Source organism: Eriocheir sinensis, chromosome 18 (genome assembly GCF_024679095.1).
Source record: "Eriocheir sinensis breed Jianghai 21 chromosome 18, ASM2467909v1, whole genome shotgun sequence".
NCBI lineage: Eukaryota > Metazoa > Arthropoda > Malacostraca > Decapoda > Varunidae > Eriocheir > Eriocheir sinensis.
The window spans coordinates 72,811-97,319 of record NC_066526.1 but is presented as its reverse complement, the minus strand read 5'-3'; the positions used below and the strand labels follow the sequence as shown (position 1 = coordinate 97,319).

The window sequence follows — 24,509 nt, the reverse complement described above, 5'->3', positions numbered from 1 at the left end:
GTAGCCTGGTAACATACAGTCCCAGGTCTTTCTCTGCCTCTGTGGTGCATAGTGGAATGTTTCCCATCGGGTATTGGTATGCTGGATTTCCCCTCCCAAGGTGCAGGACTTTACATTTTTCTTCATTGAATTGTAGGAGTCACTTTTTGTTCCATTCCTGTAGCTTGGTGAGGTCTTCTGGTAGGAAATACACAGTCAAGGGGTTAAAGGGTGAAGCAGTAAGTTGTGAAGTGGTAGACAGGCAGGTTTAGGACACTGGTGGTTGAGTCACCCGGAAGGAGAGTGTAAGGTGGCAGAGAGAGCAGCCAGGTGCAGGGCCGGGCCATGGAATCGTATGTGAAGGATCCTATATGAAGCTGGAGGATGCCTTTTAGGAATATAGGGAAAGAAAAGATGAGAGTACGGAGACAAAAATGTGCCCAGAGAGTATAAAAAAAAATAAGAAAAAGGCACCAAAATATATAAAAAGGTGGAGAAAAATGTTTCTTTCATAATTTAAAGTTAGAAACAATAAAAGATACTTTGAACTTAATGTTAGCCAGCACTGGAACCAAGCCAGTGCACTGGCCCCATTGTCCGCCATGCCACCCAAGGGTCCTAAAGGAAGGAGTCACCTCCCCCTGCTGCCCTCCCTCCCTGACCCAGCTCAGTGGGAGGCTCTGTGCCATGCAGCAGGTGACATATTAGCCAAGAACAAGACAAGCTGAATGTTAGCCAGGCTTGTTCTTGACCTACATGTCACCTGCCCACATCAGATAGATTAAAGCCACAGCTGCCCCATCAAGCTGGGTTGGGGAGGGAGGTCAACAGGGTGAGTTGTTGCCTCCTTCCTTCAGGACCCTGGGGTGGCGAGGCTGATGACAGCGCCAGGCATTGGTGTGATTCCGGTGCTGGCTAACACTCAACTTGTCTTGTTCTTGACTTATTGAACCTAATGTTAAAAGACTCAAACCCAACTTGCCAAGAAGTACAATTTTGCTGATTTTTGGTGTTCCAGGCCACTTCATCTACCTGCAGTCATTAGGGTCTGCAGGACTCGCCGACTTGTTGTCCGAGACACTGATAGACAGTGCAGCCGGCCACTGCTTCTCCTTTGCCTACTACATGCACGGCTCGGCCCCGCCATTCCTCAAGATTTACATCACTAAAGGTAACAGCCACTTGAGTCCTAGCATTATTAACTTGGGATTTACTTCATTGTTAACAATCAGATAATTTCATTGGATTAAATTTTATATATATATATATATATATATATATATATATATATATATATATATATATATATATATATATATATATATATATATATATATATATATATATATATATACTTATTTATCTATTTTTAATAATTTTAAAATTGTACAGTAAATGTACTATTTAGGAAACTTGTAGAATTATCTTTAAAGTTTTCATCACTTACTGATAACCAATGTCTCAGTATTTGTTTTTTGGTATTATAAGAGCTAGAAACTACTAGTGCTTTTTTGCAAGTGGCCAAGGCATTATAACAAGCATGTCTCTTCCTCTAGCATCTGAGCGGCCAGGGCCCTCCACCCTGGCCAACTGGCAGCGCTTTGAGGAGGTGGGGGAGACGTGGCAGCAAGTTCGTCTGTTTGTGCCGTGGCAAAACTTTAGCCAGCGGGTGGTGGTGCGCGGGGAGGCGCAGGACAGCACCGATGACTTGGGCCACACTGCCATTGATGACTTCCGTTTGACTGAAGGCTCTTGTCAAAATCCTGAAGGTACTGAAAGCTTCATCAGTTTGTATTGGTGCAGCACAATGCCACAAGATAATGTCTTTTAAATTATCAATATCTTCACTTAACCCGGTAGCAGCAGGGATCATGTTTCTTAACCCCTTCCCTCTGGCGACGCCAACGTCGGCGTCCAACGGCGTCACCGTATGGGAAGGGTTAGTCCTCTTCTAAACCTCTTCCACTTCCTCTTACTCCTCTTCTAAACCTCTTAAGAAGAAATGGAAGAGGATTAAGAGGAATTTAGAGGAGGATTGTGAGGTTTAGAAAAGGATTAATCCTCTTCCATTTCCTCTTGACCCTTTCCATACAGTGATGCAGATGTCTGCGTCATGGATGGGAAGGGTTAATGGTCCCTCTAAGCGAGAAAAATAAGTAAAAATCATCCCTCACACAAACCATTTCATAATGTATATCAAAGCATTTGTGATCAGATTATCTGTCATCTATTTTTGGGGGTTTATATCATGGCACAAATTTGGCCCGTCACTGCTACACAGTAAAGCCACAAATTTGGATAACTAAAATATTTTCCTTGTGTAACGATCCGAATGTGAGTGAACAAGAATGTGAGTAAGTCAGTGAGTAACAGAGTAAGTGTGAGCAAGTGGGAGCATGGATGAGTGAAAGAGTGAATGGGTGGCTAAGGAATGTAAGTGTGTAAAAGGTTATGAGAAGATAACACGGCGAGCGAATGAGTAAATATCGTGAACGAGATTTACTGGAATCCCTCATCTCATAACCTTTTACGCACTTACATTCCTTAGCCACCCATTCACTCTTTCACTCATTCAATCTTTCACTCATCCACGCTCCCACTCGCTCACACTCACTCTGTTACTCACTGACTTACTCACATTCTCGTTCACTCACATTCGGATCGTTACACTTGTTTTCAGTTATCTAAATCTCTTCCACTGAGTAATTAGTATCACTGACTGCTTTTCTCATGATATTGCATTTCTGTAGGACTGCAAATGTTGAAAAATTTAAAAGGTAGGCTGCATAACACCATTAATCCTGCTGTGTTGTTTTGGCAGAGATTTGGTGTGATTTTGAGACCTCTGATCTCTGTGAATGGGTGAGTGTCTCTGAGAGTGGAGCCAAATGGATCTGGAACACCGGCCAGAACCCTGAGCTGCTCAACGCTCCGGTCACTGATCACACCTATGGTAAGAAGGCTGACTGTTAGCTGGAGACAGTTTTATTATCTCAGTGTGTCTGAACTGAAGGAGAACTTTTAGTAATATTTCTTTGTTCAAAATGTTCATGTTAACCCATCCGCTGCGATTGGCATAGATTTGGCTTTCACGGGTAGCAGCCTGGTAACATATAGTCCCAGGTCTTTCTCTGCTTCTGTGGTGGATAGTGGAGTGTTTCCCAGGTGGTATTGGTATGCTGGATATCCCTTCCCAAGGTGCAGGACTTTACATTTTTCTTCATTGAATTGTAGCAGACACTTTTTGCTCCATTCCTGTAGCTTGGTGAGGTCTGACTGTAGGAAATACACAGTCAAGGAGTTAATGAACTGTTTGCAAGGGCCATCTTACTATTCTGAGATTATGCTCTATTGTTCTTCAGTAAGCTGACTTTGCACGTGTGAGGAACAGTGGGTGGGTCAGTGTTGGTGATGAACATGATTATGACAAGTCCTGGAGTGTTACCTTGCTTTCAGGCACTTCCTATGGGCACTACACCAGCTTCCAGCACTCTTCCAGCAACAAGGAGGTGGAGACCTACCTTCTGAGTCCTGCCCACCACGGGACTGGAGACACGTAAGTCTTTTGATGCATCAGATGCCTGCCATGTAGGCAATGTTTTTGTTCTCAACTCAGTATCAAGGTTACCCTTTCTCTTTACAAGGAGTTGCTTTTTCCATCCAGTAGATGTAAAGGGAATGGAATATGTTTATTCACTTTTTCAAATCACAAACTGAACATGGAGGAAAAGTAGAATGAGAAAAAATAAATAAAAGGAAATTATCACTAATAATTATCTTTGATTTTTTTGTTGTTGTTGTTCCTTTCCAGATGTTTCCAGTTCTATTATTACATGCAAGGGCAGACAAACTGGACTGGCCAGCTTTCCTTGTACCATACGACCCCATCAGCAGGCTTGGATGGCCTCATCCTCTTGTGGCAAATGCAAGGGCCTAAGGGAGACTACTGGAACCTGGGCCAGAAACCAAGATACGTTCTTGGGGACTATGAGGTAAGTTTCAGGTGTTTAGTGTGGAAGATGGGATTGTCAAAGGTAATTCTTTTGTTCCTTGTGATTATGGTCAAAATGATCAGTGTTTTCAGTATGAACTTTCTCTTCCTCCCAGCTGGCCTTTGGGGCGCTGGAGGGCGAGGAAGGCGGCAACAGCATCATAGCGCTGGACGACGTGGTGATGCTCAACAGAACTTGCCCCAAGATTGCCACGTGTTCCTTTGAGGACGGCTTCTGTGACTGGACCAACACCAAGGATGGGGACAGCACAGAGTGGGTCATGAACCAAGGCTCCACGCCCACCGAAGGAACCGGCCCTAAATACGACCACACCCTGGGCACGGCTTTAGGTGCGTGTTGCTGCTGGTAGAAAAAAAATCTTGCTTTAAGTGTTTGCCTTCACAACTGGGAACACCCTCAGCTCACCACTCTTCTTACAACTCTTATTCTTTAATTACTTCTGGCTCAGGGAAATTGGACTTTTTCATATATACTTTTTTGTGCCCTTGAGCTGCTTGCTCTCCTGTAAAAATAATCTCTAGTCTTCACAAGTTAGATTTTCATTTATTTCTACAATTTTTCAGCCACACTTTCCATCTCTGTAACTCCTTGCCACACATCCTTCATCCTAGCCTGGCATTAGATATAAAGTCTTTGATTTAAAACTCTTCTCTCCAGAGATTACTGAAGCACTTTGAAGTATTGTCTCGTGCACAATCAATTGTTTCACACACATCACACAAGCACTGAAATTCTCTTTCCTTTGTCTCCCCAGGGCATTACATCTACATGGACGCAGCAGCAGCGCCTTCAGAGACGTCCAGCGCCGTGCTGGAGTCCCCAGTTATACCAGCAGCCGCGTACTGCTTTGAGCTGTACTGCTACATGTACGGTGATGATGTTGGGGGTGAGTTCAGTGATATAGTTTCTATAGATTTCTTCATTTTTCTTGAATTTTATAACATTATATTTAAGCCACTGGTAGGCAGCGGCATATTGTCCACTACGCTGGTACCAGCCATGTTAATATGGGTGAAATATTATAATCTGTTCATTAAATCACTGATAACATAAAGTTGGCATCTTCATAGACTAGACTCATACCAAGTACCTTACAATAGTTAGCAATATGCATAGAAAAAGGTTTTTTTCCATACAAATGCATCTAGATGATATAGCACCACTTCTATCCCTATCAGTAACTGGTGAGTTAGAACATTCAGTTTTGGCCAGTGGCTGTGGTGCACCTGGTGGCCATAGTGTTCAGCCTGAGTCTCTCACGTGTTCCCAGCCTCAGCATAAAACGTTTGGCAGGTTTTGCGGTTCAGATGAAGAAGAATGGTTCCGTGACGACCCTGTATCAGAAGCACGACAGCCGAGAAGAGTGGATACTGGTTTGTATTGTGCCAGCTCACTTGTATTACAATTTATAAATGTTTTCCTTGCAATAGGTCCCAAGTTATTTAGTTTACTTCATTCTTGTATATTTTCCATTATGGTTGAATAGTGTTCTTTGTAAACATGTCTCAAAATTGTTACACTTTACCAAAGAGTAAATGAATGCCAACCCAAAATACATGTGTCTGACTTGTAAGGAATCAGGCACAACTTCATTCCTCACAAAGGCTAAAAGTGAACCATCTCTGCAATATTTAGTTTTATATCAGAGTGAAACACTTAACTTCCACCTTTCAGATTAAACTTTCCATTTACGAGAGTGACGCGTTCACACTCCTGCTCAAGGCTCAGCGCGGGACAGGCCCCAAGGGAGACATTGCCGTGGATGATGTTTGGATGGATGCAAACACCTGTAGCTCCAACCCAAATAAGGTAGGAAGTGCTCACCTGGAAAAGCGTACATTCTATTTTTATCTGTTATCACATGCATGCTGCTGGTTAACCCCTAAACGTCGGGTGACCAGTTTTTCCGGCTGCCAGGTTAAGGGTGGGTGGGGAGTTTCCAGTTTGCCTTTTTCTGACGTAATTTTGAAATTTGCGTAGGTATTTATGGGTCAGCATGACTCCTCAGCTGCCACACAAATCCTCTGTGACACTCTCAGTTTTCTGTGACCGTAACAATGGTGGCAGGAGAGTTTTTAGGATCTTCCTCGTCTGATTCCGCACCTGAGCGTCCACAGCCAGTGACCTCCACTCCTTATAAACCTCCTCTTCCTCTCAATGAGAGCACAGTTGGGAGAGAGCTGAAAGTGACTTTTTCAAGCTTCGAAGGTGGTGTTAGTGATAAAGACAGTGACATCAGCAGCACTGAACTCCAACCCCTTGTTTTATGAGGATGGCTGAGCCCCATTATTGTGCAACCTTACTTTGGTGGCCATTCTGTAGATCAGGGGTGGGCAAGCTCTGCCCCAAGACGGCCTAGTGTCCAGCTCGCCACCCTGCTAGGCATTAACATTGCAATTCATCTGGTGAAATCCCAGGAAAAAATGCCAAAATGTATCTGCTGGCAAATACTGTTTGGCAACCCTGCACTCCTCACCCCACTCGGTGAGAGTTGCCAGGTCCGTCCTTTTTGAGATCTGGTTGTCGTATTTAAAAAGGACAGGCTGAAACTGTCTTGTTGTCGCGGGGCCATGCTGTCCCTTGTGTGTGACCTGCAGCAGTAGACTGCCACTTTCCTCGGGTTCATAGCGAGGAACTTCGAGTGTAAAACGCCAGACGTGATGCTATCCTTGTATAATTCCATGGTAAGACCGCACCTCGAGTATGCAGTACAGTTCTGGTCTCCTAATTACAGAAAGGACATTGATTTACTGGAAAGGATTCAACGACGCGCCACGAAAATGATACCAACCTTAAGGGCTCAACCGTACGAGGAACGACTCAAGCGACTCAATCTCTTTACATTGGAGAAAAGACGCCTACGAGGAGATATGATTCAAGTCTTCAAGTATCTAAAAAAATTCAATAACGTCGATTACTCCAATTTCTTTGAATTGCAAACCAACCTAAGAACTAGAAATAACGGTTTACCCATTCAGTCTAGTCGATGTAACACAGACATCGGAAGGAGTTTCTTTTCAAACCGAGTCATCCGTCACTGGAACAATCTTCCTTCAGAAGTAGTAAATGCGAATACTATCAACTCCTTCAAATATAGAATCGACCGTCACTTCGCTGCGTCGGGAGTAAACTGAATATTGAGTTGCTTTCATCTGCTCCTCAATATCGAGGCGCTTTCATCTGCTCCTCAATGTCGAGGTGCTTTCATCTGCTCCCCAGGCCCCAGGCTGTCGAGCAGATTAAATCACCAAAGCGGGCAACCTCGTAATGAGCCAATAGGCTTTCTGTTGCCTGCGTTTCCATGTTTCCATGTTTCCCCACGCTGATCACCTTGACCCACAGCGGCTCGCTGGCCCGTGCCTACTCACAGACACCACAGCGGTCTAAAGGAGGAGATTGTGGGGCGGGGAGTGTCCAGAAAATGAAGGGAAAGGCTGGACAAATATAGGCAAGGAGACAGGGCTATCCCAGCTTAGCTCAGGCCCTGGAAACCACAAATAGCTAATTATAAGTTGGTAAAACAAGTAGGTAAATGCACACACACACACACACACACACACACACACACACACACACACACACACACACACAGAGGAATGGAAGAAAAAGATTTGGGAGTGACTGTCTCAGAGAACATGTCACCGGACAAACACATCAATAGGATAACGGGACAAACTATGAATTTGCTGAGGAACATAAGGACGGCATTTGTGTATTTGGACGAAGAGATGATGAAGAAAATAATAGTTACAATGATAAGGCCAAGGTTGGAGTATGCAGCAGTGGTCTGGTCTCCTCACAAAAAAAAGAACATAAGAAAGCTGGAAAGAGTACAGAGAGTGGCAACTAAGATGGTACCGGAACTTAGGGATCGGACTTACGGGGAGAGACGCAATAGCATGGGGCTCACAACCCTGGAGAGAAGAAGAGAAAGAGGAGACCTGATAGCGGTGTACAGGGTGGCGACCGGGGTGGACAGAGAGGACCTGTGTGTGTGGAGCGAGAGAGAAACGAGAGGACATGGAAAGAAGTTGAGGGCAACCACGTGTAGGCGAGATGTAAAAAAGTTTAGCTTCCCAAACAGAAGCATTGAGCTGTGGAATGGACTGGAGGAGGAGGTGGTTTGTGCAAGAAACATTCATGATTTTAAGGAAAAGTTGGATAAGAGAGGATATGGAGACAGGACAGCGCGAGCGTAGCTCTTTTCCCGTATGTCACAACTAGGTAAATACACACACACACACACACACACTACTCTCTGATTAATGAAAGAATCATGAAAAAAACTGAAGAAAAAGATCTGGGAGTGATCATAACAGACAGGTTATCCTTTGGAAAACATACTGACCGGATAACTGGGGAAACATACAATCTTCTTAGAAACATAAAAGCAGCATTTACATATTTAGATGAAGAAATGATGAAGAAACTAATAACATCGATGATGCGTCCAAGACTGGAATATGCAGCATTAGTGTGGTCACCCAGATTGAAGAAAGAAATTAGAAAGTTGGAAAGAATACAAAGAACAGCGACTAAATTACCGGAAACTCTGAGAGAACATACTTATGAAGAAAGACTGCAGAAATTGGGACTAACAACACTGGAGAGCAGAAGATAGAGAAGGGACATAATAGCATTGTACAGGATACAAGAGGGATTGGAGAAATTGGACAGGGAAGACCTAGTGGTACGTGACAGAAGTGTGACAAGAGGCAATGGTAAGATATTGAAGAAGAGCGACTGTAGGAGAGACATCAAGAAATACAGTTTTCCATACAGAAGCATAACAACATGGAACGGACTTGACGAGGAGACTGTGTGTGCAAGAACGATTCATGAATTTAAAGCCAAACTGGATAATAAGCGCTATGGAGACGGGACAGCACGAGCCTTGTACAGCTCTTTTCCTGTATTTCACAACTAGGTAAACACACACACACACACACACACACACAGACACACATATATCAATTTCCTGTTTGTCACAGCTAGGTCATTATAACTAGGTAAATACACTTCACACATAGGTGACAGCTTTTTAATAAGTATGTTTTTCACTTTCAGTTTTATTGCTACAATGGCACTGAGATTCCTGCAGAAAAAGAGTGTGACTTTGTGGGAGACTGCCCGGACAGTGAGGATGAGAGGAGCTGCGGAGACTGCAATTTCCAGTTTAGTGAGTAATAATAGGATTGGATTAGACAGCCATTCAAATTATAGGGTATGTATTTATATAAAGATAGATAGTTAGATAGACATAGGTGTAGGAAGAACCTCTGAACTACAGTATCATTGACCAGTATAGTTTGTAAAATATGTGAAAACGTGATAAAGAAACAATGGACAAAATTCCTATAAGAACACAATATAGTTACAGCAAAACAGTATGGCTTTAGACAAGGGCGTTCATGTGTAACAAACTTATAAAGCTTTTACTCGAGAGTGACGGACATAACACAGGAGAGGGATGGATGGGTAAACTGCATGTATTTGGACTTGAAGAAGGCTTTCCACAAAGTTGCACATACAAGACTGTTATGGGAGCTGGAAAATAGAGGAGGACTGAAAGGCAAAATGAAAAACTGGATGAAAAGTTACTTAAAGGGAAGAGAAATGAGAACAGTGGTAAAGGACATGAAATCAGAATGGAGAAATGTAGATAGTGAGGTGCCTCTAGGATTGGTACTGGCACCAATACTTTTCCTAGTACAGTAAAACCTCACCATTTGTGAACATATGGGCGGTCTGAAGGTGTGCAAATGGCGAAGGCGCAAATGTCAAACTTAACCCAAGAAATCCCATTGCATTTTTTATGAAGTTTTCTTTTTCCAATTTCAATATGTGTTTGATAATATAATTTTAAGCAACTTTTACTGAGAACATTTTTTTCCTATATATTTTACTTTTTGCACAAAAAGGGTGTCACCTTGAGGTGACGTTGGGCAATGACACAACGAAGTTGTCAAAAAAACTTTTCTTTATATTCCAGATATTTTTTCTTTATTCATGTCAACATTTCTCCTTTCAGTATTAAGCCCTTCCCAGCGGAGGATCTATATATAGACGTTTCGAAATTGGGACTTTTTGTCGGCTCATCTATATATAGACGGTTGCCCACACTAGATTGTAGCATGGTCTATATATAGACGATTCCTTACTACTAACAAAATTAACAAAATAAATCGTTATTTGGCATCTCAAACCCCCTGACACATACCGACATTGCCTCTCAAGGACAGTCACCGCTTGTGCTTTGTCGGCGGCGGATATGCAACGCACATCAGCTGACACTGGGAATTTATGCATTTTTTTTCCTATTTTATTTTACTATTAGTCTATCATGTCAAGGAGAAAGAGACCTCTTAAGCCGGAAGAAATGACTTCTTTGGTAGCTGAGGATAGAGTTGCTGATTTTTGGGATGATTTTGATGATTCTGACTCATCTACTGTCAGTGATTACACTGATACAAAATCTAAACCTTCATATAAATATATCAATATACATATAACCAATCAAACTTAAATAACATCTATATATAAATTCAAATGTTTGTTCAGTTTTGTGGCAGAGTCTATATATAGACGTCAATCTGGAATGCCCACTTGCGGGGAATCTATATATACATGTATGGATGAAAGTCGGCAGCGTCTATACAGAGACGATTTGTTTTCTTGGTAGTACAAACATCTGCCCTGCTGCCGGGAAGGGGTTAAGTTTAAAGATGATATCCATGGAAAAAAATTTTTTTGCATAATTCTATTAGAACAGAAATAAATACATAACTCACATACAGAAGCATTTTATATAAAAAAATATCATTATTCCATGATGAGTTGACAAATTGCAATGAAGAGCTTCCTTTTACTAAGTACCATAGACTCTTGTTATGTATGAGAGCATACCAGCCGTGAACACGGAGAACAGCTTGACATTTCCGACACCTGACTGGTTAGGTCATGAAACTCAGCAACTCTGGTTTGCTTGCAGGGTACTTTTGTGCATACACCATCATGGTCTTCCTTACCATCTAGTGTACTTTCCTCTTTACACCCCCACCACCTGGACATCTCTTCGACATCCCCAATTTGCCGACTCCCAGCAGATCTAGATTGTCACAAGTGTGGAGATAGTGGTGAATTTCAGGGAATATGTTCCTTCTAATACTGCTGGAAAATGTTCATTGTTCACATCAGGTTTTGATTCGCTAAAAATGCGAGTGTACTTAGGTGTCAAGTACTCTCAACAACAGAACAGAAATGAACACCCTCATTTCTTTGTGAGTTATGTTTAGTATGTGAATTTTTATTCAAAAAATGTTTGTGGGAGATTTTTTATTATTATTATTATTTATTTATTTATTTATTTATTTTTTTTTACGTCGGAGCCTGTAGCACCGGTAGGCTATCTTGAGGGGCCTGGTGGTCGGCCCCAGCCCATCTTTTCTTGGCTCATGCTCCCCCCAAGAGCTCATTCTTGAATGACTTGGACTGTTCTTCTGTAGTGCGGTTTGATGGGTGGTCTTCAGGACAGCATGTGGCTGGTCTTAGGCCACGCGGTGGTGACTGAAAAATCCCAGGTGGTAGCGGCAGATTCGAAATAGCATCGTTCAGAACGCGGTGAATGCAGGGCCCGCGCGCTAACCACTCAGCCACAAGGAAATTTATCATAACTAAATTATAGACATTCAGAACACTTAACAGGTGTATCAAATTCTTCATTACAACCTTGAGTATTGTTGCAATCTCAAGAAGAGTCAAACTGAAACCAGAAAACATTGATCCGCACTCAATGGAAAAAGACTGAATTGTTGAGTGTATGCCCAATGTCACCTCCACGTGACAGTTATGAGTTTCATTGAGATTACCTCATATTAATTAACAAATAATAATTGTGCTGTTGCACTCACTAGGTTTTTCATTAGGCATTTAACTGTTGAGAAACACAGAGGAGAAATTATTTAAAGTTGTTTTTATATTGCAGGAATACATTTGTTTTGTCACAGGTGAAGAGGGATAAAAAACGGGAGCACTACATGTTCTTTCATCAGATCCCAGAGCTAATGTAAACAAAATATTGTTCATCAGAACTGAAACATACAAAACAGAAGTGTTAAACAACATTATAAATGAATGATCAATGCATTTAAAAAAGTGTCACCTGTAGGTGACATTTGGCTTTCCCGGGTTAATAACCTATGGGGAAAAATACATATGGGCGGTCACGGCCCAAAAACCCCCTACCAGCAAAAAAAAAAAAAAAAAAAATAAGTAAATAAATAAAATAAAATTTCTAGAGGAGCAAAATTTAATCACAAGTAAAGAGTGTGGATTTAGAAAAGGGCGCTCATGTGTGACAAACTTACTGAGCTTTTACTCAAGAGTGACAGACAAAATACAGGAAAGGGACGGATGGGTTGATGCGTCTACCTAGACCTGAAGAAGGCGTTCAACAAAGTTCCACATACAAGACTGCTAAGGAAACTAGAAAATAAAGGAGGATTGAAAGGGAAAATGAAGAACTGGATGGAAAGCTACCTAAGGGGAAGAGAGATGAGAACAGTGGTTAAGGACATAAAATCGGAGTGCCTCAGGGATCGGTATTGGCACCAATACTTTCCTAGTATATATTAATGACATGCCAGAGGGAGTAAATAGTTATATGAGGCTGTTCACAGACAATGCAAAGCTGCTAAGACAAATAAGAAACAGTAAAGACTGTGAAATTCTGCAAGAAGACCTTAACAAGATTTGGAAGTGGAATATGGAATGGGAGATGAAATTCAATGTGAAGAAATGTCATGTTATGGAAATGGGAAAAAGTGAAGGAAGACCAAAATGGACATATAGAATGGGAGATGGTGAAACATTAAAGAGAGCACACAAAGAGAGAGACCTGGGAGTATTAATGCAAGGTAGCAAACAGCCAGAGAGTCATGTTAATCGGATATTCGGTGATACGTATAACATGGTGAGAAATATAGGAATAGCATTCCACTACATGGATAAGGATATGATGAAAAAATTAATTACCACTATGATCAGACCAAAGTTGGAATATGCAGAGGCAGTGCAGTCTCCTCATAAGAAGAAACACTTAAAGAAACTAGAAAGAATACAAAGGAAGGCAACGAAAATGGTTCCAGAGCTGGAGGGATTGACATACGAGGAAAGACTACAGGAAATGGAATCACCAACACTGGAACAAAGAAGAGAAAGGGGAGACCTAATACAAATCTACAATTATTGAGCAAAATGGAAGAAGTAGACAACGAGAAGTTACTACTAAAAGAGGAAATTACCTCCAGGAACACAAGAGGACATAGTGAAAAACTGAGGAAGGGAAGATGCTTGAGAGACAAAGAAATATAGCTTCCCGCAAAGAAATATAGAGGCTTGGAACAGACGAAATGAGGATGTAGTATTGGCAAGGAGTGTGCAAAGCTTTAAGGAAAAGTTGGATAAATGAAGATACGGATACGGGACCACACGAGCGTAAAGCCCAGGCAGGCCTGTAAAACTACAACTAGGTAAATACAACAAGGTAAATACATATACACACAGAGTGGCTTTGCATCCACATGCATTGCATTTGCATTGCACATGCTGTCTTGAGGAGAGAGAAGGAGAGGTATGTCATGAGTCTTGCTGAGGATGTTGAGGGTCATCTTCCTGACTTGCTCACTGAGCCCTGAAGAAGCCCTGCGTCAAGCCTGGCTCTCAGGCAAGCACTACTCCAGCATCAGCTGGTTGCCTGGTGCCAGACATGGATGGGCAGGCAGGAGGGAGGGGTGGCTTGTTTCGCCAGGTGCTTCTAGCAGCTATACGTATTGGACCCTCCGAGTAGGCAGCTCCACCCATGGGTGACCGCACCCTCTCTGGACAAGATCAGAAAGGCTTCAACAAGGCTGAGGGTGTAGTAGAGGCAGCTGGTGTTTGTAGGATCAGTGCAGAGCTGCTGAAAATATATCAGAGGTTTGCCCTGGGTGCATGCTGCCCTAACTGACATTCCCATTGACATTTTCCCGCTACATAAGCCTTCTCTGCAATGACCCTGTCCCCTCCAGGTACATGTGGCTGGACATTACAAGAGGGCAATGATTTAGTGTGGAGGCAGGGGCATAACATGAGTGATGGCTCGGGTGGCTTCGTCGTGGACCACACCTATGGCACTGCAGCGGGGGACTTCCTCTACACAGCCCAGGAACCCAGTGAATCATCAGGCCCGGCTGTCATGATCACCAAGACTCTTCACAATTCCTTCCTAGAATGCACCATGGAATTCTGGTATTTATTGTTTATATATAATTATCTCTACTTTCTAAAATACCCTCCTATGGATTTTGTCCCTCCATTTGTACTTTCATCTCCAGGTTCCTTTCAAAGTGATCTGTCTGTAGTGTGGCAGATGGTCACTGTTCTTCCCCTAAATCTATCAGCTGTGGTGTTCTGCAGGCCCTGTGCTGCCTCCCTCACTCAGCCCTGTTGGATACAGATGAGTCAAAGACTTTTCACCTCATCACCTCCCTCTTACTGACATTCTTCTAACTCTTAAGTCCACCACAGTGTTGCCTCTATCTATCTTCTCCTGATATTTTCATGCTGACTGATTCTCTGAGATTGCTAACTGCATGCCTCCACCCCTCCTGCAGCCTCACCACACTGCATTGTATGATCTTCAGGGCTACTCAACTATTAGGAGCAAATTAAGGTTCTGTTAGACAAGTTCAAATGTATGCAGAGGTCTGGGTAGACATTGTAGCTGAACCCCAGGCTCCAGGAGTAGAAAATATAATTAACCCGTCCACTGCGATCGGCATGGATTTGGCCTTCACTGGTAGCCTGTTAACATATAGTCCCAGGTCTTTCTCTGCCTCTGTGGTGGATAGTGGAGTGTTTCCCATGTGGTATTGGTGTGCTGGATTTCCCCTCCCAAGGTGCAGGACTTTACATTTTTCTTCAGTGAACTGTAGCAGCCACTTTTTGTTCCATTCCTGTAGCTTGGTGAGGTCTGACTGTAGGAAATCCACAATGAAGGGGTTAATGAACATGAAGGTCCAGGTGATGGATTCTTACAAGTGTATTTCCTGGACTGGCTTTACGCCCTACAGTCATCAAGGAAACACATCTGCAAGAATCAATTGCGAGGACCTTCATGTTACTTGAATATATTTTTGTCCCCCTGGAGCCTGGAGTCCAGCTACAACACTCGGAAGGTCTGCATGGTGACTGCAGGCCGCCAGTTGTGTAGCCCTGCTCTAGCTCTTCCCAGTGCTTTCCAAATCCATTATGTAAGAGGTAACCAGCATCATCATTCTTCAAACCCTTTTCCTATAAACTCTGGAACAGCCTCCCTCATCAGTACTTCCTCCTGCCTACAACTTGAACACCTTTAGGAGGGGAACATCAAGACACCTCTCTGACCAAATGTGACCGACTTTATAGAACACTTACACCAGCATCTTGGTCACCATACGGGGGAATTTTTTTAGGACTTTTATCCCTTTGACCTGACACCTGTAGCTACTGTAAATACATATGTTGTCATACTACTTTTTGCAATGAGTTCTAGTAATTGAAAGATTTTCCTATCACCCTTGGCTTGCTATAAGTGCAGCCCTGTTTGTATTTTCTCTAAGAGTGTTGGCTGTTTCAGGTACCGTGAGCACAGCAGGAGTTTCATTGACACACACGCGAGGCTGACGGTCAGTGTGGTGCAGGACGGCCAGGTGTCTCCCGTCTACTACCTGATTGATGCCGGACATTACGATTGGCAGAAGGCCAGCGCCAGAATAATGGGTCTGTGTGGGTTGCTTGAGGGACGGGGATGAAAATAAAGGGAAATGTTGTTATGGATCATCAGTCTTAATGTGTGTGGTGGAGGAGATTGTGGTACTTTATGTGGTGCTGGACCAGAGTAAAGGCCTTCATCACATCCTAAGTGTCCATGTATTGTTTGTCCGCCAGACTGGAGGGAAGAGTTCAGCGTGCAGGTTGAGGGTGAGAACACTGGCGTGCCTTCCGACCTGACCCTGGATGACATCACCTTCCTAGACTGTGGCCCGCCCTCTGTATCGGGGGAGTGTCCGCTCTACCACATCATTTGCCCGGACACCAGTGAGTAATGGAGGGCTTTCAAATTTGTGCTTGTTTTGACCTGTTCACTGCAGTTGGCATGGATTTGGCCTTCACTGGTCCCAGGTCTTTCTCTGCCTCTGTGGTGGATAGTGGAGTGTTTCCCATGTGGTATTGGTATGCTGGCTATCCCCTCCCAAGGTGCAGGACTTTACATTTTTCTTCATTGAATTATAATAGCCACTTTTTATTCCATTCCTGTATCTCGGTGAGGTCTTCTTGTAGGAAATCCGAAGTCAAGGAGTTAATTCATTTTTACATTGCAGTAATGAACTCAATTCTGCACTTTCTTTCTCAGGTTGTCATTAGCCTAGAAAGTACTTATACTTATGTAACTGTTTGCAGAGATCTGCATTCCTCCTGATTTTATTTGTGACAACACCAACGACTGTGGCAACCTGTATGATGAAAGCAGCTGTGGAGGCTACCTGCCCATATGCACCTTTGAGGAGGGTATGGAGTGCGACTGGACGCAGGATAGTGTGGAAGATGATATTGGTATGTCACTGGTCACTTGATTATAACTTCTGAATGTACATGAATAATATCTGTATGTAGCTCAGTGCCTTGACTTATAAGCCATTGTCTGCCTCATACTATACACACACCTGAGATAATGAGATACCATTGCTGGCTGCCTCTTTTACCAGTGCTTCAATAATTTTCTGGAACAGACTGGCAGTTTGGGCAAAGCAGCACAGCCAGTGGGGGCACCAGCCATCTGACGGGGCCGCCAACAGACCACAGCACGCGCCTCACCACAGGCCACTACCTCTACGTCACCAACCCCACACAGAGAGCCCAGGAAGAAAAGCAGAGCAAGGAGACATACAAGGCCTGGTTTGTCAGCCCAACATTGCTGCATGACCCTGACTCTTACTTCCCATGTCAACTTCGTTTCCACTACTACATGTACGGGAAGAATGTCGAGGAACTCAACGTTTACGTCAGGACAGAGATTTACGGGGAAAAAACACTTTCCTTCAGCAGGACAGGAAACCAAGGCCAGTTCTGGGACCGCTCTGTTGTGACCAACTCCAAGGAGGTGTACTTCCAGTTCATCATAGAGGGAGTCACCAGCAATTCTGACCTTGCAGACATTGCCATTGATGACATATCCTTCACCGAGAGCTGCCTAATGGTCAACGCCTCCCTTCCGGACGGCAACACTTACACTCCTCGGCCCAGCCCGTGTGCAGATGATGAATTTTACTGTGGTGTTATGTTTGACTGCATTCCAGAGTCACAAAGGTGTGACTGGAAGAAGGACTGTCCAAACAATGCCGACGAGGACTACTGCGGCGAGTGCAACTTTGAGTACAACATGTGTGACTGGTACGACGCAAGTGCCGGGATGTACAACTGGGGGCGGATCAGTGCCAGTGACTCCAGCCGCTACACCCACCCAAACGTGGACCACACCTACCACTCCCCCGATGGCCACTACATGTATGTGGAGGGAGGAGTTGGCATTGAGGGCACAACAGCTGTCTTCAACAGTCCACAGCTTGTTCATGGCTCTGGGTATTACTGTGAACTCCACTTTTGGCTTTATTTGGGAAATGCCTCAGACTCTCAATTAGAACTGTACACTTATCATGAAGGATATGAAGAGGAGCTGTTGTATACCTTGGGCGACTCTGGCGTGCAAGAAAAGGAATGGTTTAAAGTAATAGCCCCTGCCAGACTAGTCCCATCAACCTTCTACTTTTCGTTCAGGGCCACACCAGCCTTTAGTACAGCCCCAGACTGGGAGAAGTCACACTCGGTCCTTGCCATGGATGACATCAGTTTCTTTAACTGTAACGAAGGGCTGTTAAGTCTCGGCTGCGATTTTGATGACGAGGGTTTATGCACCTGGCGGCAAGATGAAAGTGATCAGCAGGACTGGGGGAAGAAGGGAGCACTGAACAGCTCTCTGGCTGACCACACATCAGGGGAAGGCTACTATGTGTCCATTGACTTCACTCTGTCACTAGCCAAGCCAAACGATAAAGCGAGACTCATAAGCACAGTGCAGTCTGAGCCAGTCACCTACACAAATGTTCTGACTCTCTGGTACTACTTCTTTGGGGAAAATGTTGGAACTTTCAGAATATTTATTATAAAGGAAACCAGTAAGGAAACTTTAACTCTTTTTGAAGTGAGCACGAGCCAGGAAGACAGGTGGCTGCAGTTCCACGAGCCTTTGTCGGTGGATGATGACTTCACGGTGGTCCTGGAAGGTGAATGGGGGGAAGTGGGGCTTGGATTACTGGCCGTGGATGATGTACAGATGACGGCCAAGCTGCACGAATCGGTCTGTGATTTTGAGTTTGACTTCTGCCAGTGGACACCAAGCAATGGGAGTGAAGGAGTCTGGACCAGAGGACAAGGAGACCAAAACCTCACTGCCACACCTCCTGTAGACCACACTCAAAACACCGGGGCTGGTTATTACGCCTACCTCAAGGCTGGGGGAGAGGGCCACATGGGCTATCTCACTTCACCTGTTTACAAGTCAGTTGGCGCACAGTGCCTCAGATTCTGGTACCACATGCTGGGGGACCATGTTGGCCTCCTCCAGGTGGAAATGGATATCGAAGATTACGGGTTCATTACAATTTGGAGCCACTCTGAGAACACCTTTGAGATGTGGGTCCAGGGCATGGTGACACTACAAGACCGCCCGGAATACAGTGTAAGATTCTTGGGCTCATCAGGATCAAACAACTTGAGTGTGGTTGCCCTCGATGATGTGACGTTTGTGCCCGACAAGTGTCCTCGACTCTACGTGTGTGACTTTGAGTATGACATGTGTGAATGGCTCAACTCAGATGAAGATGAGTTTGACTGGGTGCGGTCCTCTGGCGCAGAAGGAGGAGGCATTCTTGCGGATCACACCATTGACTACGAGACGGGCCACTACCTGGTGACACAGCTGGAAAACAAAAAGAAAGGTGACCGTGCCCAGCTGTTTGGACCTGTGGTATCGTCCAGGTATAAATGCATGACTTTCTGGTATTCAATGCAGCATATTGTTAATGCCACTCTCATAGTTAAGGTGCTGGAGGACGAGGCCATTCCGTTAGTGGAGCTTCACAACTCCTCCCTCCTTTACCAGTGGGAGGAAGTGTCCGTGAGCCCCGACGTGCTGGTTGACAACTATGAAATCATGATTGAACTGCTTGTAAATGAAGACATTACATTCTCAGAGTATTATACCATAGCAATTGATGATACTGCTTTCACAGAAGACTGCAGTGTCCACACACTGCCACCTTACACTACTCCACTTCCCACACATCTGCCCTCCAGTTTTGACTGTGACTTTGAGCAAGATGAGAGTGAAACTTGTGGCTGGATCCAAGATACCGAGGATGGCACAGACTGGGAGCGCTGGCAGGGCTCAACACCAACCCTTGAGACGGGGCCCCAGGCTGACCACACCCTGCTCACCAGTGATGGGCACTACATCTACAGTGGTACCGGCATGGTGCACAATGAGACAACAGCTGCATTAAAGAGTCCAACTGTAGATATTGGCTCCAAAGGGGGATGCTTAACATTCTGGTACCACATGCATGGCTTTGACGTGGGTCTGCTGCAGGTGATGTCTCAGAAGGTGGGCAGCACCATGAAGGACCTGGTCTGGCAGCGCCTCGGCGAGCAGGGAGATGGCTGGCTGCAGACCAAGGTCCACTTTACAGCAGAGGGATTACAGTCCATGGTGATACAGTCCACACTCAAGGCTGCTGGGGCTGGAGACATAGCCATTGATGACATCACCTTTGATTATGGAAACTGCCACAGTGGAAGTGTGTGTGACTTTGAATTAGATAATATTTGCAATTTTGAGCAATCCCTTGAAGACGACTTGAACTGGGAACTTGTTATGGCTTCAGACGCTGATGTCAACCTTGAGAAACACCCCGAGGGGGACCACAGCCTGCAGTCCCCGCTTGGCCACTACCTCAAGCTGTCGGGCGAGGGCCTCGCTGTTCTCTACACCAGTGAAATTGATCCCCAGTTTTCATGTGTTGAATTTTCTCTCTACTTGGACGGCTTTTATGGATATGAGATACCAGACGTGAGTGTTTACATTCGCAGGAGCGGCACCCTGGACCCAGAACCAGAGATTACCGTCACCAACACAATTGGTGATTCTTGGAGTCGTTACATTCTGCAAGTACTCAGTTCAGAGCCGTACTCCTTGGCCTTCCAGAGCCACGTGAGAGGCAGTGGGTTTGTTGTCGGCCTGGATGATGTCAAGCCTCTCATCGTCTGTGAGCCCATGAAGGAATGCAACTTTGAAACAGACCTGTGCATGTGGAAGAACTTGGTGGACGGTGATCAATTTGATTGGTCCTTAACATCGGGAGAGGATCTGAATCACTATTATGCCCCAAGGGTAGATGTTACCCTGGGGTCACCTCTCGGAAAATTTGCCTACGTTGACACCACAAGGGAGCCCAGCGCACTTGACACACCAGAGGCAATTCTGGAGTCGGTTGTTCTTGAGAGTGAGTGGCAGTGTGTCAAATTCTGGTACCACATGCAAGGAATCGGTAAGGCCGCTCTAGCCATCAGAACCAAAAATGTTCCAGGGGAAGAAACTTCCAAGGTGTGGGAAAGCTCTTCAATCGTATACGCCGAGTGGAAGTACCAGCAAATGTCCGTCCGGGAACCAAGGCACCACACCATCCAGTTTGTGGCCATTTCAGACAAGGGACACAGTGGGATCATCGCCATAGATCAGGTGATAATAGATCCTGGCCAGTGCACAAACCAAACTGTGCCTGACTGTGTCATTACCTGTGACAATGGGAACACCTGCATCCATGAGTCACACATGTGCAACTTCATTCAGGAGTGTGGCGACGGCGAGGATGAGCGCTTGTGTGGATACAATTGCACCTTTGAGGAGACGGGTGAAGAGCACTGCATGTGGAGCAGTGTCGGGGCCAACAATGAGGTGCAGCTGTGGGAGCTGCTCTCAGGGGAACGCAACAACACCAACGCACCTCCTCTGGACCACACATTACTGACACCCTCGGGCCACTACATGGCCCTGGTGCCTGGCGTGGGAGGCCAGGTAGAAGGGGAGGCCACAGCAATCATGCAGAGTCCATACATGTATAACTCTGCATCTTACTGCCTCATGACTTTCTGGTACGTGATGTTCGGCAGACCAGACAACGTTTCTTCAACAGACATTGGGTCTTTGTCAGTAATGTCTCAGTTTAGTGATCTCTCTGTTGAGCTGCTGACACTGGAAGGCAGCCAAGGGGACGAGTGGAGGTATGCAGTGGCTTATGTTGGGAGAATAATTGAGAAATTCACTCTGCAGTTCAAAGGTGACAGAAATCTTGATATGAGTGGATACATTGCTGTTGATGACATCAAACTAGACAGCTGCTTCCTCCCAACGCCAAACTCTGGCCCTGAGGAGTGCACTCTATTCCTGTGTGCAAACAAGGCGTGTGTGTCAACATTTGAGACGTGTGACTTTGTTGATGACTGCGGAGACTACTCAGACGAAGACGACGACTACGCCAAGTGTGCAAAGTTTGCCGCTCGCTGTTCATTTGAGGAAGGCAACCTTTGTGACTGGGCCCAAGAGGGTCCTGATGACTGGCTCATGGGCTCACCAAGTTCTGACGAGCTGATTCCTAAACGTGACCACACCACAAACACTCCAACTGGATCTTACATCTATATTGGCAGCAGCCAGGACAGCCTGACAGCGTCTTCAGCCTCACTTGTCAGCCCGGTGATGGGCTGGAACTATGAACTGATTGATCCTTGTTTGCTCCGCTTCTTCTACTACATGGATGGACCCAGCGTGGATGAGCTGGTTGTTGCGGTGAGGGAAGCATCAGGAGCCACTCTGAATGAGCAGTGGAGGATGACGGGAGCTGTTGGGCCAGTCTGGGAGAAAGAGGAATTGTTTGTGGCGCCACACTTGATAATGCATAATCCACTGCAGTTTGTTATCACAGGGAAAACTCTCAATGGCACAGGTGAAGAGAGGTCAGTAATTGCCATTGACGATGTGTCATTCTCAGAAACCTGTTATTTGTCAAGTGGTACACTTCCGCCAACGTCACCAACCATCCCCACCACCGAAGGTCCGTGTGAGGGCAGGTTCCAGTGTGAGAATGGCCAGTGTGTGCCACTGGACTATGTCTGCAATTTCGTAAAGAACTGCAATGATGGGACGGACGAGGCCACGTGCGCCGAGTGTGACTTTGAGCGCAACACTTGTGGATGGTCCGATGTCAGTTCTGGCAATTACATCTGGCTTCGGGAGGAGTCGGGAGACGTCGGCAGGAATGGCCAAGCCATGAAGGTGGAGGAGAGGTCTGGCTACCTCTTCAAAGCTGCAGAGCTTGAGAGTGTACAGCTCCAGGGATCGTCCTCAAGCTGCACCATGAAATTCTATTACTACAAACATTACGGTGATTATGGAAGCACAGGCCTCCACCTGTATGTCAAGAGTGCAGGTGGCAGTGAGTACAGAGCCTGGTATGTGCTGGATGACATGGGTGATGCCTGGCAGGAGCAGACTGTTAGAATAGGTGAACATGAGGCAGGCTGGAGCTTGCGTTTTGAGGGCACCCACTTTGACGAGGAGGGACTTATACTTTTTGATGATGTTCACTTTGAAAACTGCTCCCTACCATCAGCAACAGTTTGCAAACCTGATCAGACTAAGTGTGTGAATGGTGTATGTGTTGAGGAACCTACTCTCTGTGACTTCAACGATGACTGTGGTGACGGAACAGATGAGCTGCCGGGCCTGTGTCGAACCTACCACGAGAGATGTAATTTTGAGGATGACTTCTGCAGGTGGACGCAAGAGAATGAGACGATTAAGTGGATCCGCAGAACAGGGAGATGCTGGCTGAAGACGTGGACCAGACTATGACCACACCTTCGGCAATGAAACTGGCTATTATCTGTACCTCATGAGTGCGGAGGAGACAAGGAAAACTGCCAGAATTTCTAGCACCACTTTCTATCCAGCTCTCCTTGACTGTCATTTCAGGTTTTGGTATATGATAAAGGCAAACCAGAGTGCCAGGTTAGCTGTGTATGTTGAAGAGGCCTCTGGAGCTCCGAGGCAAGGACGCAGCGTTATATTCCAAACAGAAGGTTCAGCAGAGTATGGCTGGCTGAAAGCAGATGCCCCGGTCATTTTTGCCAGATACTTCAAGATTGTCATGGAGGGCACTGTTGGAGAGAAACTAGAGGGGGATGTGTCTATAGACGATATATCCTTCACCCCCAACTGTTTCCCTTTACATGTGTTGCCTACCACCTCCACCTCGCTTCCCCCTGGGCACTGCCAGGACGATGAGTTTGAGTGCCAGTCTTCTGAGTGCATCCCAAACACTAGCGTTTGTGATTTCCGCTATGACTGTGCGGACTCGTCTGATGAGATGCCATGTCCATCATACTGTAACTTTGAGGTGGACACTTGTGGATGGCAGGAAGCTGTCGATGACAGCCTCAACTGGATTTGGGCCCAGGCCAATGACAGCAGTGTTGGAACAGACCAAGGAGGCCCATATGTGGATGGCTCAGGCTTGAGACAAGGACACTTTTTGCTCCTCCATGCCACAACACCAGACCTGGCCGGTGAAGAAGGGTACGCCCTCTCCCACTGGTACCAAAATGCTGCTCCATACTGCCACTTCACCTACTGGTACTACATCACTGGAGAACAACAGGCTGCTGTGATCCTGCAGCTCAACACAACAGAAACAGAAAAGCTGAACCTAACCTTCCTTGAATGGGACACAGCAACTGGAGATGGCATTTGGTACTTGGAGGATGTGGGAATAGGGCGACGTCAGGCCGCCTTCCAGCTCTCTCTCTACAGGGAGCCGTATCCTGAGTACACCGGACACTTTGCTGTGGATGATTTGGACTTCACTCAGAGCTGCCACTTTGGCCAGCCCTCACAAACAGGGTGTGCCTCAGATGAATACCATTGCCCTAAAACAAAGGTATGATGACAGAAATTTCAAGTCATAGTTTTACTAGATCATATTGCATTTCTTACAAGGAGTTGATGATATATTCCTTCATTTGGCATTTCTTCCATCCATTCAGTGATTATATTTTCTTGCAATATTAATTAATTGTTATACATCTTGTCTTCTTCTTCTTCCCAGCTTTTCCCTATTTGGGGTCGCCGTTGTGAATGAGCCTTCTCCACGTATTTCTGTTGTTGGCCATCTCTGGGTTTAAATTCTTCTCCCTTAGATCTCCGTTTATGCTATCAATCCACCTTCGTTTGGGCCTTCCTCTTCTTCTATTTCCCTGCACTTCCATTTCCATGACTTCCCTTCCTACATGATCTTCCCCAACTCTTCTTCTCAAGTGTCCATACCA

At 45.2% G+C, this 24,509-nt stretch overlaps 1 pseudogene; it reads left to right on the top strand.

Moving 5' to 3' along the window:
* LOC127000187 (MAM and LDL-receptor class A domain-containing protein 2-like) overlaps window positions 1–24,509 on the top strand; it is a 156,334-nt pseudogene that overhangs the window by 106,567 nt on the left and 25,258 nt on the right.